The 12,812-nt window shown below is 48.0% G+C and overlaps 1 long non-coding RNA gene across 2 annotated transcripts in view; it reads left to right on the top strand.

Moving 5' to 3' along the window:
* Nucleotides 1-12,812, top strand: part of LOC144495932 (uncharacterized) — a 189,813-nt gene that overhangs the window by 73,254 nt on the left and 103,747 nt on the right. For both annotated transcript variants that reach the window (XR_013498358.1, XR_013498359.1), the window contains exon 3: nucleotides 6,258-6,339. This is a non-coding gene — a long non-coding RNA (uncharacterized LOC144495932). The remainder of the gene's footprint in view (nucleotides 1-6,257; nucleotides 6,340-12,812) is intronic.

The following is a 12,812-nucleotide window of genomic DNA, read 5'->3' as shown; positions in this document are numbered from 1 at the left end:
ATTCCTTTCCTCTCTGCTTAGTGGAAATGCTTGATTCCAATCTTTCCCATCTATTCCTAGCCTGCCATCTCCAGAATTGGCCTCTTTGCACGATCCCTTCTGGAATTCGCACAGCACCCCTGCTTGGACTCTCTTGACAGCCTCTTGGCACCATTGTCTGCAGCCATGTGTATGCAGGTGGTACCTCGCTGTCCTCATCTGTCACCAGGCGGAATCACTCTGCTTACCTCCCTGCTGATGCACATTCTCGGATGTGTCACCATTTCCACCGGCTGAAACATAGGAGGGGAAGATTAAAGCCATTTTTTTTCAGTTTCCTGATAAATGTTTGCCTCCATCCCCTTTCCTGCACACTACATCTGAACTGGACTGTTGTTGACCTCAGTGCCCTATTTGACCATGATGGACCTCATGATTCCAGTTCCTCTTGATCACAAGGACTGTCCATTTGTACCTCAGCAATATCACATGACTCCTCTTTTACATCTGTCATTGGACACGGAAATCGCCCATAAACCTGAGCTCCTCCCAAGCTCTGTATGTAGCCTACTCTTCACTGCCATCAGCTTTGTTACACTTGTGCCTAGTTTCCCCAAGGCTGGGTAATTAAATCATTCATTCTTTCCAAGGCCTTATTCTCCTCGATGCTAAAATCTCCTTCACTATTAATCACTTCTCCCAAATGCTCTACATCCCCCCCTGACGCCATCATCTTTACGACCCTCCTTAACACACACGCCATTGCCTGAGCTTTGAGTTAACCCTCTGCTTTGGCCATTTTGTCTCTTTTCTTCCCCCTTGCACTCGTGGTGAGGCACCTTGGACACATTGTCGAAGTCACAGGTGCTGTCAGAATGCAACTTGTGGTGGCTGTCCCACCACAGGAAGAGAGTGGGACACATTCTGTGATGGTCAGTGAGTACGATCTGTGTAGGCCTTCCACCCCACCCAGAACCCCATTGGTTGCAGCAATCACAATCGTTGCCGGGGGCACGACTCCCCCAGCAGCACTTGGCACAGCTGACCTCTCCAGGGAAGGTTTTGGCGGCTTGGGGAAGAGCAAGCAAGTCAACGATTTTTGATTTTGATTTATTATTGTCACATGTATTAACATACAGTGAAAAGTATTGTTTCTTGCACGCTATACAGACAAAGCATACCGTTCATAGAGAAGGAAAGGAGAGAGTGCAGAATGTAGTGTTACAGTCATAGCTAAGATGTAGAGAAAGATCAACTTAGTGCAAGGTAGGCCCATTCAAAAGTCTGATGGCAGCAGGGAAGAAGCTGCTCTTGAATCGGTTGGTGCGTAACCTCAGACCTTTGTATCTTTTTTCTGACAGAAGAAGGTGGAAGAGAGAATGTCCGGGGTGTGTGAGGTCCTTGATTATGCTGGTTGTTTTTCTGAGGCAGCGGGAAATGTAGACAGAGTCAATGGATGGGAGGCTGGTTTGCGTGATGGACTGGGCTACATTCACGATCTTTTGTAGTTTCTTGCAGTCTTGGGCAGAGCAATGTTGCCTTGTTATGAAGTCGGTGCCTTCAGGAGATGGAGCCTTCAGCCACATTCTGTCACTCGCAAGAAATTTTGACTGATTATATAAAAATGAACTCAGATTGCACAATCACAGTGTGCGAGAGTTAGCCCCCTCCCCCTCCCGCTTATTCACCAGTGCATGTGTTAAATTACATGCATGAACGTTGACATGCGAGTGTGGTGCAGTCGCTTGGCAATGTTCCTGGAAAAGCAAGCCGCATTTTAGCTCGGAGAATTCTGGATGCGAGCATTGCCCTCCTGGAATAGATCTTTCTGGAAAGTGGCCACCCTATACTGTAATTCTTTTTAAAGTTTGGCTAATTTTAGCCTTGGTAAATGGTTACCTTTACAGAGCCAATTGCTCGCTTGTAAGCACAAGTATCGTCCTCCCAACGATCCCAAACTGCGGTCTACAAAATAACAACAACTTGCATTTATTTAGCACCTTTAAAGTCGCAAACACTGGACAGCGAGCCACATAAGGAGCTTTTTTATTATTCATTCGTGGGACATGGGCGTCGCTAACTGGCCAGCATTTATTGCCCATTCCTAGTTGCTCGAATGCAGTTGAGAGTCAACCACATTGCTGTGGCTCTGGAGTCACGTGTAGGCCAGACTCGGTAAGGATGGCAGATTTCCTTTCCTAAAGAGACATTCGTGAACCAGATAGATTTTTCGGACAATCGACAATGGTTTCATGGTCATCAGTAAATTCTTAATTCCAGATATTTTTTATTGAGTTCAAATTCCACTATCTGCTGTGGCGGGATTCGAACCCGGGTCCCCAGCACATAAGCTGAGTTTCTGGATTGATTGTCTGGCAATGATACCACTAGGCCATCGCCTCCCCTGCGGGCAGGTGGGCCAAAAGCTTGACCAAGGACAAATGTTTGTCACAATCCCCTTTCCATGCACGCTTCTTCAATGAAACTGGACTCTTGTCGACCTCAGTACCCTATTTGTCCTTGATGGACTTCCTGAAAAGCACTGCGGATGCTGGAAATCTGAAATAAAAGCAGCGTACTGGAAAAGGTCAGGCAGCATCTGCAGAGATAGAAACAGAGTTAGGTCGTAAAAGCCCGCCTGAGGCCAACGGAGAACTCCGTTCTGCGAGGCTCGCCCGGGTGAGACGGTAAAATTCCAGCCAATGTTCCAAGTCTAACATGACTGTTCTTCGTAACAGTTCTGGAGAAGAGGCGTATTGGACTCAAGTTGTTAACTTTGTTTCCTGCCCCACCAATGCTGCCAGATCTGCTGAACTTGTCCAGCTCTTCCTGTTTTTATTACGCTTTGAGGTGTCTTTTTATGCATGATAGGTAAGAGCGATTTTAGGATTTGGAGAGCTTAAAGGTGCAGTTGCCAGTGACGGGATATCAAAATCCGTGATGAGCAAGAGATCAGAATTGGAGGGAGACGGAGGGCCGTAAGCCTGAAGGAGGCGAGGGGAGGCAAAGGCCGGAGAGGGGGTTTGACCCCAGGGATGAGCATTTGAAGCATTGCTTGACCAGGACCCAATGGAGGTTGGACTTGTGGGCCTCCAATCCAACACGGACCTTTCCAACTTCCCTCCCAGTCCCAGCTCCTATTCTACCTCCTTTGGGCCGCATAAGACCTTGCCCAATTTGAGCTAATGTGCAATGGTGGATGGTGATTAAAAGTCCCCACTCAGGGATTTATACCAACAAACACTCCTGAACATTCATTCTATTGAGAATGTAGGAACAACACACCAGTGCAGGAAATTCAATGTTTCCATGGTGATGGTCTGGCACCCTGATGGAAAACAGTGGAAGTCTGGTTTTCTTTTTTATTTTCCATTGCAACAGAATGTTCCGGAACCCTTCCCTCATGAGTGACAAGGGTTATTCCAAATAGACCATAGCTAATGCAGCGATGTGATGTTGGATTGGGTGAATCACCTAAATACTATAGGATCTGAAGTCTTTATTTGCCTCCTGATGTGAAGACGTTAATATGATCATTACACATGCTGGCAATGTGACAAAATCATTTCAGATACTTGGAAATGTGAAGCAAAACCGCAGGATGCCGGAGACACAGCAGGTTGATGGGTGTCTCTGGAGCAAACAGACGAGCTAATGTTTCAGGTATCAAAAGAGAAAATGCTGGAAAATCTCAGCAGGTCTGGCAGCGTCTGTAAGGGGAGAAAAGAGCTGACGTTTCGAGCCCGGATGACCCTTTGTCAAAGCTAAAAGGCAGAGAAAGTGGGAGATATTTATACTGCAGGGGGAGGGAGTGAAAGATGAGTCATAGCCACAAAAACAAAGGGGAAAGGCTGCTAATGGCAATCCATAGAGAGAATAGAAGGTGTGAAAAGCCAGACGGCAGAGAAGCTGTATCCGCAGTAATTTGCTTTTATCTAAAGTTTCGGCTAACCTTTTTCAGAGACATAGAAATCTGCTTATGTTTGTCATGTGACCTGGCCTTTTGAATTGGTCCCCACCCTCTTCATTATTTATGTAGTTGTATCAGTTTATTTACCTGATGCAGTCCGCAGCAGTCAAAAGATGTGTGGGCTAGGTTGATTGGCCATTCTAAATTGCCCCTTAGTGTCCTGGGATGCATAGGTTAGAGGGGTTAGTGGGTAAATATGTAGGGATATGTGGATAGGACCTGGGTGGGATTGTGGTTGGTGCAGACTCGATGGGCCGAATGGCCTCTTTCTGCACTGTAGGATTCTATGAAAAGACCCGCTGGTGTGACGGATGGCATGGCAAAATACGTTGCTTTTTTTAAAAAAAGGTATAGGCCGAAGAATTCCATTGTTTCTTCCGCGACTGTTTCACACTTGGTTTGCTTTACATCGAATTGAAGTAACAAGGATATAAAGGGGGGTCGTGTTTTGTGCCAACACATCGGTCCTTCGCTCGATTTAACACAAGCCGGCTCAATTTTCAAAGGTCTTGTCACTGTGCAGATAATGTTTGTGTGTGAAAGAGAGAGAGAGAGAGAGAAAGTGGGGGGGGGAGGGGAAATGCATACATGTGAGGGGGGGAGGAGGGGGGAACTCCATCCTACATGTATGGAAAGCTGGTGAGGCAAGGGGTAGCCCTGTCTACCATACCTTCATGACTCTTAGTAAATGGTGCCAAGTGCCTCCTCAGTAATACCCACTGGGATGCCCGACTGCCTACGCCATACAATCATAGCATCCCTACAGTGCAGAAGGAAGACATTCGGCCCATTGAGTCTGCACCGACAACAATCCCACCCAGGCCCTATCCCCGTAACCCCACATATTTACCCGGCTAATCCCCTGACACCAGGGTCAAGTTAGCATGGCCAACCCACCTAACCCGCACATCTTTGGACAATAGTTGCCAGCAACTGCACCCAGGCCTTCAGACAAGAAGTGGGTCAACAAAATGTGATGAAAATGGATGCTGCAAATGGCTTTGTGCACTGCTCAACTAGCAAGGCCTGTGGGGCCAATGACTCCTTTCAACAGTTGAGTTCACAGTTATTCCCTTTTTCCAGTGTTATGTCAAAGTCTAGTGCACATGCTGATGTTTCCGGTTACCGTGACCACAAGTGTTCCACAGCCATGAATCCTGTTTGTGTGGTCACCACAAATAATAAACACAACCGGACGAGGGAGCCAGCAAAGCTCCATTCTAAACAAACGTGGGTTCTTCAAAAAGGGCTCACACTTAACAGAGCGCCTGTCGCAATCTTCAATAGAATACTTTGGGAGTGTAGTCACTGGTGTAAATGTTGGAAAGGTAGCAGCCAACTTGTGCACAGCAAGTTCCCACAGGCAGCAATGAGATAAATCAGGTGATATTGGGTTCGGTCAAGGGATAAATGATGGCCGGAAACAGGGCGCATCCGCCCGAGAGGGCAGACTGGGCCGCAGTTCAATATCTTATCTAAAGCGTGGTGCCACCGACACTACAGTACTCCCTCAGTTGTCCACTGCATTGGGTCATGATCTTAGCCATGACCTTATTGAGTGGCGGCGGAGCAGGCTTGAAGGGCCGAATGGCCGCCTCCTGTTTCCGAATGTGTTTGGTTTCAGTTTTGATTCGGATTGTGGGACCTGAACCCTGACTGAGTCAGAGTGCCATCCCTGATCTGACTAGAGTCATAGAGGTTTACAGCATGGAAACAGGCCCTTCGGCCCAACTTGTCCATGCCGCCCTTTCTTTTTAAAACCCCTAAGCTAATCCCAATTGCCCGCATTTGGCCCATATCCCTCTATACCCATCGTACCCATGTAACTATCTAAATGCTTTTTAAAAGACACAATTGTACCCGCCTCTACTACTACCTCTGGCAGCTTGTTCCAGGCACTCACCACCTTCTGTGTGAAAGAATTGCCCCTCTGGACACTTTTGTATCTCTACCCTTGAGGAGATCAAGTTATAGTCCCAAGACTATAACATGATCTCATTATATTTTGGCAAGACGGAGCCCATTATGAAGTGTTGGTTCACTCATTCGGCAGTTGCCCATTTTGTGTTCATCTGTTTGATCCACCTCACAGGAGGTGTACAGAAGTGGTTCGGTTGCCTTTTCTGCCTCATGCATATTATCAAGGAAGAGTTTTGTGGAACGTGGGTTCAAAGCTAGACTTCCTCATACCACGGGCTCTGTGTTGTTAGTTAAAGCACTGATACTACACAGCACACGCAGTTCATTGAGTCTATCACATTTTCTTATTTTCTCTCACTAATTTTGGCCTTTTGTTTCCCTCCTGAAGGTTTTGACTCTGTATTCCCTGTACAGCAGCATGTCTCTGATACCTGATCAAGCGTCCATTCTTAAATGCACAAATCTAAACGGTGAGTAGCCGCGATAAATATTTATTTGTCTGCGTGTGTGCTTTTGATTTGATTTGATTTATTATTGTCGCATGTATTAACATAGTGAAAAGTATTGTTTCTTGCGCGCTATACAGACAAAGCATACCGTTCATCGAGTACATGGGAGAAGGAAAGGAGAGAGTGCGGAATTATTGTTACAGTCATAGCTAGGGTGTAGAGAAAGATCAACTTAGTGCGAGGTAGGTCCATTCAAAAGTCTGATGGCAGCAGGGAAGAAGCTGTCCTCGAGTCAGTTGGTACGTGACCTCAGACCTTTGTATCTTTTTCCCGACAGAAGAAGATGGAAGAGAGTCCAGGGTGCGTATGTCCGGGGTGCATAGGGTCCTTTATTACGCTGGCTGCTTTCCCCGAGACAGTAGGAAGTATGGACAGAGTCGATGGCTGGGAGGCTGGTTTGTCTGATGGACTGGGCTTCATTCACAACCCTTTGTAACTTCTTGTATCAAAAACAGAAAATGCTGGAAAATCTCAGCAGGTCTGCCAGCATCTGTGGGGAGAGAATAAAGCTGACATTTCACATCAAGATCACCCTTCGTCAGAGCCGAAGAGGCAGGGTCTTAAAGGAGGAAAGTGAGGGAGAGGGACAGAGGGGATGAGGGGGGAGGAATTCCAGGGCTTGGTGTCTAGGAGACTGAGAGTACAGTCATCTATGGTGGGGTGATTGTAATTGGAGATGCAGAAGAGGCCAGAGTCAGAGATGTGCAGATAAGAGTGTAGATAATTTGGAGGGTTTGGGGGCAGGAGGAGATGACAGAGTTAGGGAGCAGGCAAAGCAGGGGTGGGGGGGATTTGAGAATGAGGGGGCGAATTTTAAAATCAAGGTGTTGTTTGCCCAGGAGTCAGTGTAGGTCAGCAAAAACGAGGGGCAACTGGGGGGACGGGACTTGGTGCAAGTTAGCTCATGGGCAGCAGAGATCCGGGTGAGCTCATGTTAACGGAAGGGGAGGGGGATGGCGGTGGGGAGGGGGTTGGGGGGAATGTGAGAGACCAAATAGGCGTGCATTAAGTTTAAGGGTTGAAAATGAGGGTTTCAGCAGCGTGTGAGAGAGATGGTGAAGTCTGGCAAGGTTGGAGGGGTGGAACTGGGCGCTCTGAGTGATGGCACAGTTGTGAGGTTGGAAGCTCATCTCAAGATCAAGTGTGGGACCAAGATTGTAAATAGACTGGCTTAATCTCCGAGTGCCACTTGGAGCGGAATGGACCGAGCAGATTGGGATGGAGTTCAGAGTGGAAACCAAAAAAACTGATGGTTTCAGTTTTCCTGATACTTAATTGGAGGAAATTTCTGCTCTTCTCCATTACAGTCTGATCGTTTAGCAAGAGTGGAGGAATTGAGAGAGACGGCGGTGAGGTAGAAACAGCTGTCCTCACTCTACATGTGAAAACTAATGCTGTGTTTTCGGTTTCGGCGCTAGTGATAGAATCCCTACAGTACAGAAGGAGGCCATTCAGCCCATCGAGCCTGCACCGACAACAATCCCACCCAGGCCCTATCCCCGTAACCCCACCCATTTACCCTACTAATCCCTCGGACACTAAGGGGCAGTTTATAGCATGGCCAATCCACCTAACCCTACTCCAAAGATGTGCGAGTTAGGTTGATTGGCTATGCTAAATTGACCATGAGTGTCAGGGGGACTAGCATGGTAAAATATATGGGGTTAGGGCCTGGGTGGGATTGTTGTTGGTGCAGACTCGATGGGTCGAATGGCCTCCTGCGCTGTAGGGATTCTGTGATTTCTATGATTCATTCTATGATTTTTGGAGTGTGGGAAGAAACCGGAGCACCCGGAGGAAACCCACGCAGACACGGGAAGAACGTGCAAACTCCAAACAGTCGCCCAGGTCCCTGGCATCGTGAGGCAGCAGTGCTAACCACTGTACTACCGTGCTGCTCCAATGGGCAGCATGTAATGAGAAAAGGGAGGGGGCCAAGGATTGATTCTTGGTAAAAGTAGATTAATTTGATCAGCACAAGTAGAGTAGAGTGTGTGTGTGTTTTTTCTCTGTACAGTCTTGCTGTGTGTTTCCAGCATTTTTTTGTTTTATTATGAGGTGTTGAATTGTGCGTTTATGGGTTATTTCCCCTCGCGGAGTATCTCCCAATATCCGGGCATGTAGAGCTTTCAGCACGAGAGGCCAGTAGCTGTTTCTCACATCTCCCAGGCCCACACTTTTACCTGTTACCAGAACCTCTTTTAATTGGGCAGCTCTCAATCCAAATGTAGTAAGTGAAAATGCTGCATATGCTTAGCAGATCAGGTTTCATCTGTGGAAATCACGGTGGCACAGTGGTTAGCACTGCTGCCTCACAGCGCCAAGGACCGGGGTTCGATTCCTGGCTTGTCTGGGTACTGTCTATGCGGAGTCTGCACATTCTCCCCGTGTCTGCGTGGGTTTCCTCCGGGTGCTCAGGTTGCCTCCCACAGTCTGAAAGACGTGCTGGTTAGGTGCACTGGCCATGTTAAATTCTCCCTCGGTGTACCCGAACAGGCGCCAGAGTGTGGCGAATAGGGAATTTTCACAGTAACTTCACTGCAGTGTTAATGTAAGCCTACTTGTGACACCAATAAATAAACTTGTAAGATGTGCAGGTCAGGTGGATTGGCCCTGCTAAATTGCCCCTTTACCCTAAGATGTGTCGGTTAGGGAGATTATCGAGGTAAATATGTGGGGTTACTGGGATAGTGCAGGGGGGTGGGCCTAGGTTAGACTTTCTGTCAGATAGTTGATGGGCCAAATGGCATCCTTGTGCTCTGTAGGGATTCTAAGAGTTAACATCTCAGATCAGTGACCTCTCATGATGTTTCTATTTGCAAAAATATACTTTATTCATATAAAACCTGAAAGAGAGATTACAAAACGTTTCAAATTGTTATTCACATTTTCTCCAGATGCACTCTGAGACGCTTCAACTTAGTAATGAGAATATCACAAACTTTTCAATATCTTCATTACAGAGAGCAAAATTCTCTGCAAACCCTACACATTGGCCACGCTGCCCTCTGCGGCCCCTCAATAAAGTTACGTACGGTTAGAATTAAACACAGTCCGAGGGGTTTTTGCACAGTTACCAGTCCCTCGGTGTACATTAGATAACAGCAAATTATTGCGGATGCTGGAATCTGAAGCAAAAATGCGAGAAAATCTCAGCAGGTCTGGCAGCATCTGTAAGGAGAGGAAAGAGCTGGCGTGTTGAGTCCAGATGACCCTTTGTCATTTGACATTTCCACAGTTTGTCAAATGACAAAGGATCGTCTGGACTCGAAACGTCAGCTCTTTTTTCTCCTTGCAGAGCTGCTGAGATTTTCCAGCATTTTCATTTTTGGCCTCGGTGTACTCCGGCTGATGTCACAGGTTCGAAGCAAGTGCACAGAGCCAGGGAGAGATGGGGCAGGTCATAGAATCATAGAAACCCTACAGTGCAGAAGGAGGCCATTCAGCCCATCGAGTCTGCACCGACCACAATCCCACCCAGGCCCTACCCCCACATATTTTACCCGCTAATCCCTCTAACCTACGCATCCCAGGACTCTAAGCGGCAATTTTTAACCTGGCCAATCAACCTAACCCGCACATCTTTGGACTGTGGGAGGAAACCGGAGCACCCGGAGGAAACCCACGCAGACACGAGGAGAATGTGCAAACTCCACACAGACAGTGACCCGAGCCGGGAATCGAACCCAGGACCCTGGAGCTGTGAAGCAGCAGTGCTAACCACTGTGAGAAAGAGGTCTGTGACAGAGTAGAGTGATTAAATGACAAAGGGGATGATGATGCAAGGGAAAGGTGAGCAGAAACAAAAGACAAAAGTGCCCCGAGGAGGTTACAGCAGAGACGGTGGGGGGGGGGGAAGTCAGGTAAGGTTTGACAAAGGGAAAGGAAGTAGACTATTCTGGCTGAAGTAGATTTGGATTCGGACTGTTTGGCATACTGTGCACTATTGAAGTGAACCAATCTTTTCTTCAAATGAGACAATGGACTCTGAATTTGTGCTAATTGCATTGGTGTCCTGTGTTTGAGTTATGAAAAAAGATGCTGTATCTCTGTTGACATTTGCAAACGAGCTTAATTGGAGGTGATTGTGCAGGTACTCAGTGGTTAATGTCTTTGTCAGACTGGAGTAAACCCCACCCCTCCAGCCCCCCAACCCCAGGACATCATTTAATCACAGTTACCTTGTTTGTAAATGAATGATCTGGACGACTCACATTGTCATTGACACAGATTTGAATAATTGCTGGTCAGTGACTCCATTGTGAGCGGAGACTGCTGCAACATGCGACTGAACAATGGAAAGTTTCAATGAAGCTGTTTGCTAACTTGTACAGTAAGAAGTGTCACAACACCAGGTTAAAGTCCAACAGGTTTATTTGGCAGCACTAGCTTTCAGAGCCCCAAGCCCCTTCTTCAGGTGAGTGAGAACTCATGTTCACAAACAGGGCACAAACTCAATTTACAAGATAATGGGTGGAATGCGAGTCTTTACAGGTAATCAAGTCTTAAAGTTTCAGACAATGTGAGTGGAGAGAGGGTTAAGCACAGTTTGAAGAGATGTGTATTGTCTCCAGCCGGGACAGTTAGTGAGATTTTGCAAGCCCAGGCAAGTCGTGGGGGTTACAGATAGTGTGACATGAACCCAAGATCCCGGTTGAGGCCGTCCTCGTGTGTGGAACTTGGCTATCAGTTTCTGCAGTCTGTAACCCCCACGACTTGCCTGGACTTGCAAAATCTCACTAACTGTCCTGGCTGGAGACGATACACATCTCTTTAACCTGTGCTTAACGCTCTCTCCATTCGCATTGTCTGAAACTTTAAGACTTGATTGCCTGTAAAGACTCGCATTCCACCCATTATCTTGTAAATTGAGTTTGTGCCCTGTTTGTGAACACGAGTCCTCACTCACTTGAAGAAGGGGCTTCGGGCTCCGAAAGCCAGTTCTGCCAAATAAACCTGTTGGACTTTAACCTGGTGTTGTGAGACTTCTTACTGTGCCCACCCCAGTCCAACGCCGGCATCTCCACATCATGCTGACTTGTAGCCAGAGGATACTGACAAGTACATCTTGCTGCAGGGCCAAGAACACCGATATGAAGCCACATTGAGCTAAGGCCACATTCTTTCTCACAAAAGGAATGGAATTTGCATTACTGATTACTGCTCCTGCTAAGTGGGAAATGACTGACTTTTGCCCAGTATTGGCTACCGAAAGCTGGTTGATGTGTTGGTCTGTTACCTTACCAATGCCGGGAATCATAGAAATGCTACAGTGCAGAAGGAGGCCATTTGGCCCATCGAGTCTGCACCAACAACAATCCCACCGATACCCTATCCCCGAAATCTGACATATTTACCCTGCTAATCCCTCTTACGTACACATCTCGGGACACTAAGGGACAGTTTAGCATGGCCAATCAAGCTAACCCGCACATCTTTGGACTGTTCTGTATGTTCTGTTCCAATGTTGGCAGTGCCAGATGTGGTCTGTTATCTCTGGGCAGTGCCAGGTACGGCTTGTTGTCTCTGGGCAGTGCCAGGTGTGGTCTGCTACCTCTGGGCAGTGCCAGGTGTGGTCTGCTACCTCTGGGCAGTGCCAGGTGTGGTCTGCTACCTCTGGGCAGTGCCAGGTGTGGTCTGTTACCTCTGGGCAGTGCCAGGTGTGGTCTGCTACCTCTGGGCAGTGCCAGGTGTGGTCTGTTACCTCTGGGCAGTGCCAGGTGTGGTCTGTTACCTCTGGGCAGTGCCAGGTGTGGTCTGTTACCTCTGGGCAGTGCCAGGTGTGGTCTGTTACCTCTGGGCAGTGCCAGGTGTGGTCTGTTACCTCTGGGCAGTGCCAGGTGTGGTCTGTTACCTCTGGGCAGTGCCAGGTGTGGTCTGTTACCTCTGGGCAGTGCCAGGTGTGGTCCGCTACCTCTGGGCAGTGCCAGGTGTGGTCTGCTACCTCTGGGCAGTGCCAGGTGTGGTCTGTTATCTCTGGGCAGTGCCAGGTGTGGTCTGTTACCTCTGGGCAGTGCCAGGTGTGGTCTGTTACCTCTGGGCAGTGCCAGGTGTGGCCTGTTGCCTCTGGGCGGTGCCAGGTACGGTCTGTTACCTCTGGGCAGTGCCAGGTGTGGTCTGTTATCTCTGGGCAGTGCCAGGTGTGGTCTGTTACCTCTGGGCAGTGCCAGGTGTGGCCTGTTGCCTCTGGGCGGTGCCAGGTACGGTCTGTTACTAATGTTGGCAGTGTAGCATTAGGTAAGCTTGATTCCAAAATAGGTTGCTGGCCAATACAGTGGCCAATACAATTCGATGGGCCAAATACTGGGCAATACAGTGGTGACCACCTTTCAAAATCCCCCGTTCCTCCGCCAATGATTTGGTTTTAGTCTGTTCAGAACACTCATGAGCACCAGGGAAAACAGCAACCCCTGTGTAGCGGGCAATTTCTGTAA

This window comes from Mustelus asterias, chromosome 7, assembly GCF_964213995.1.
Source record: "Mustelus asterias chromosome 7, sMusAst1.hap1.1, whole genome shotgun sequence".
Lineage (NCBI taxonomy): Eukaryota > Metazoa > Chordata > Chondrichthyes > Carcharhiniformes > Triakidae > Mustelus > Mustelus asterias.
The sequence above is the reverse complement of the archived record's forward strand: the minus strand, read 5'-3'. Positions and strand labels throughout refer to the sequence as shown.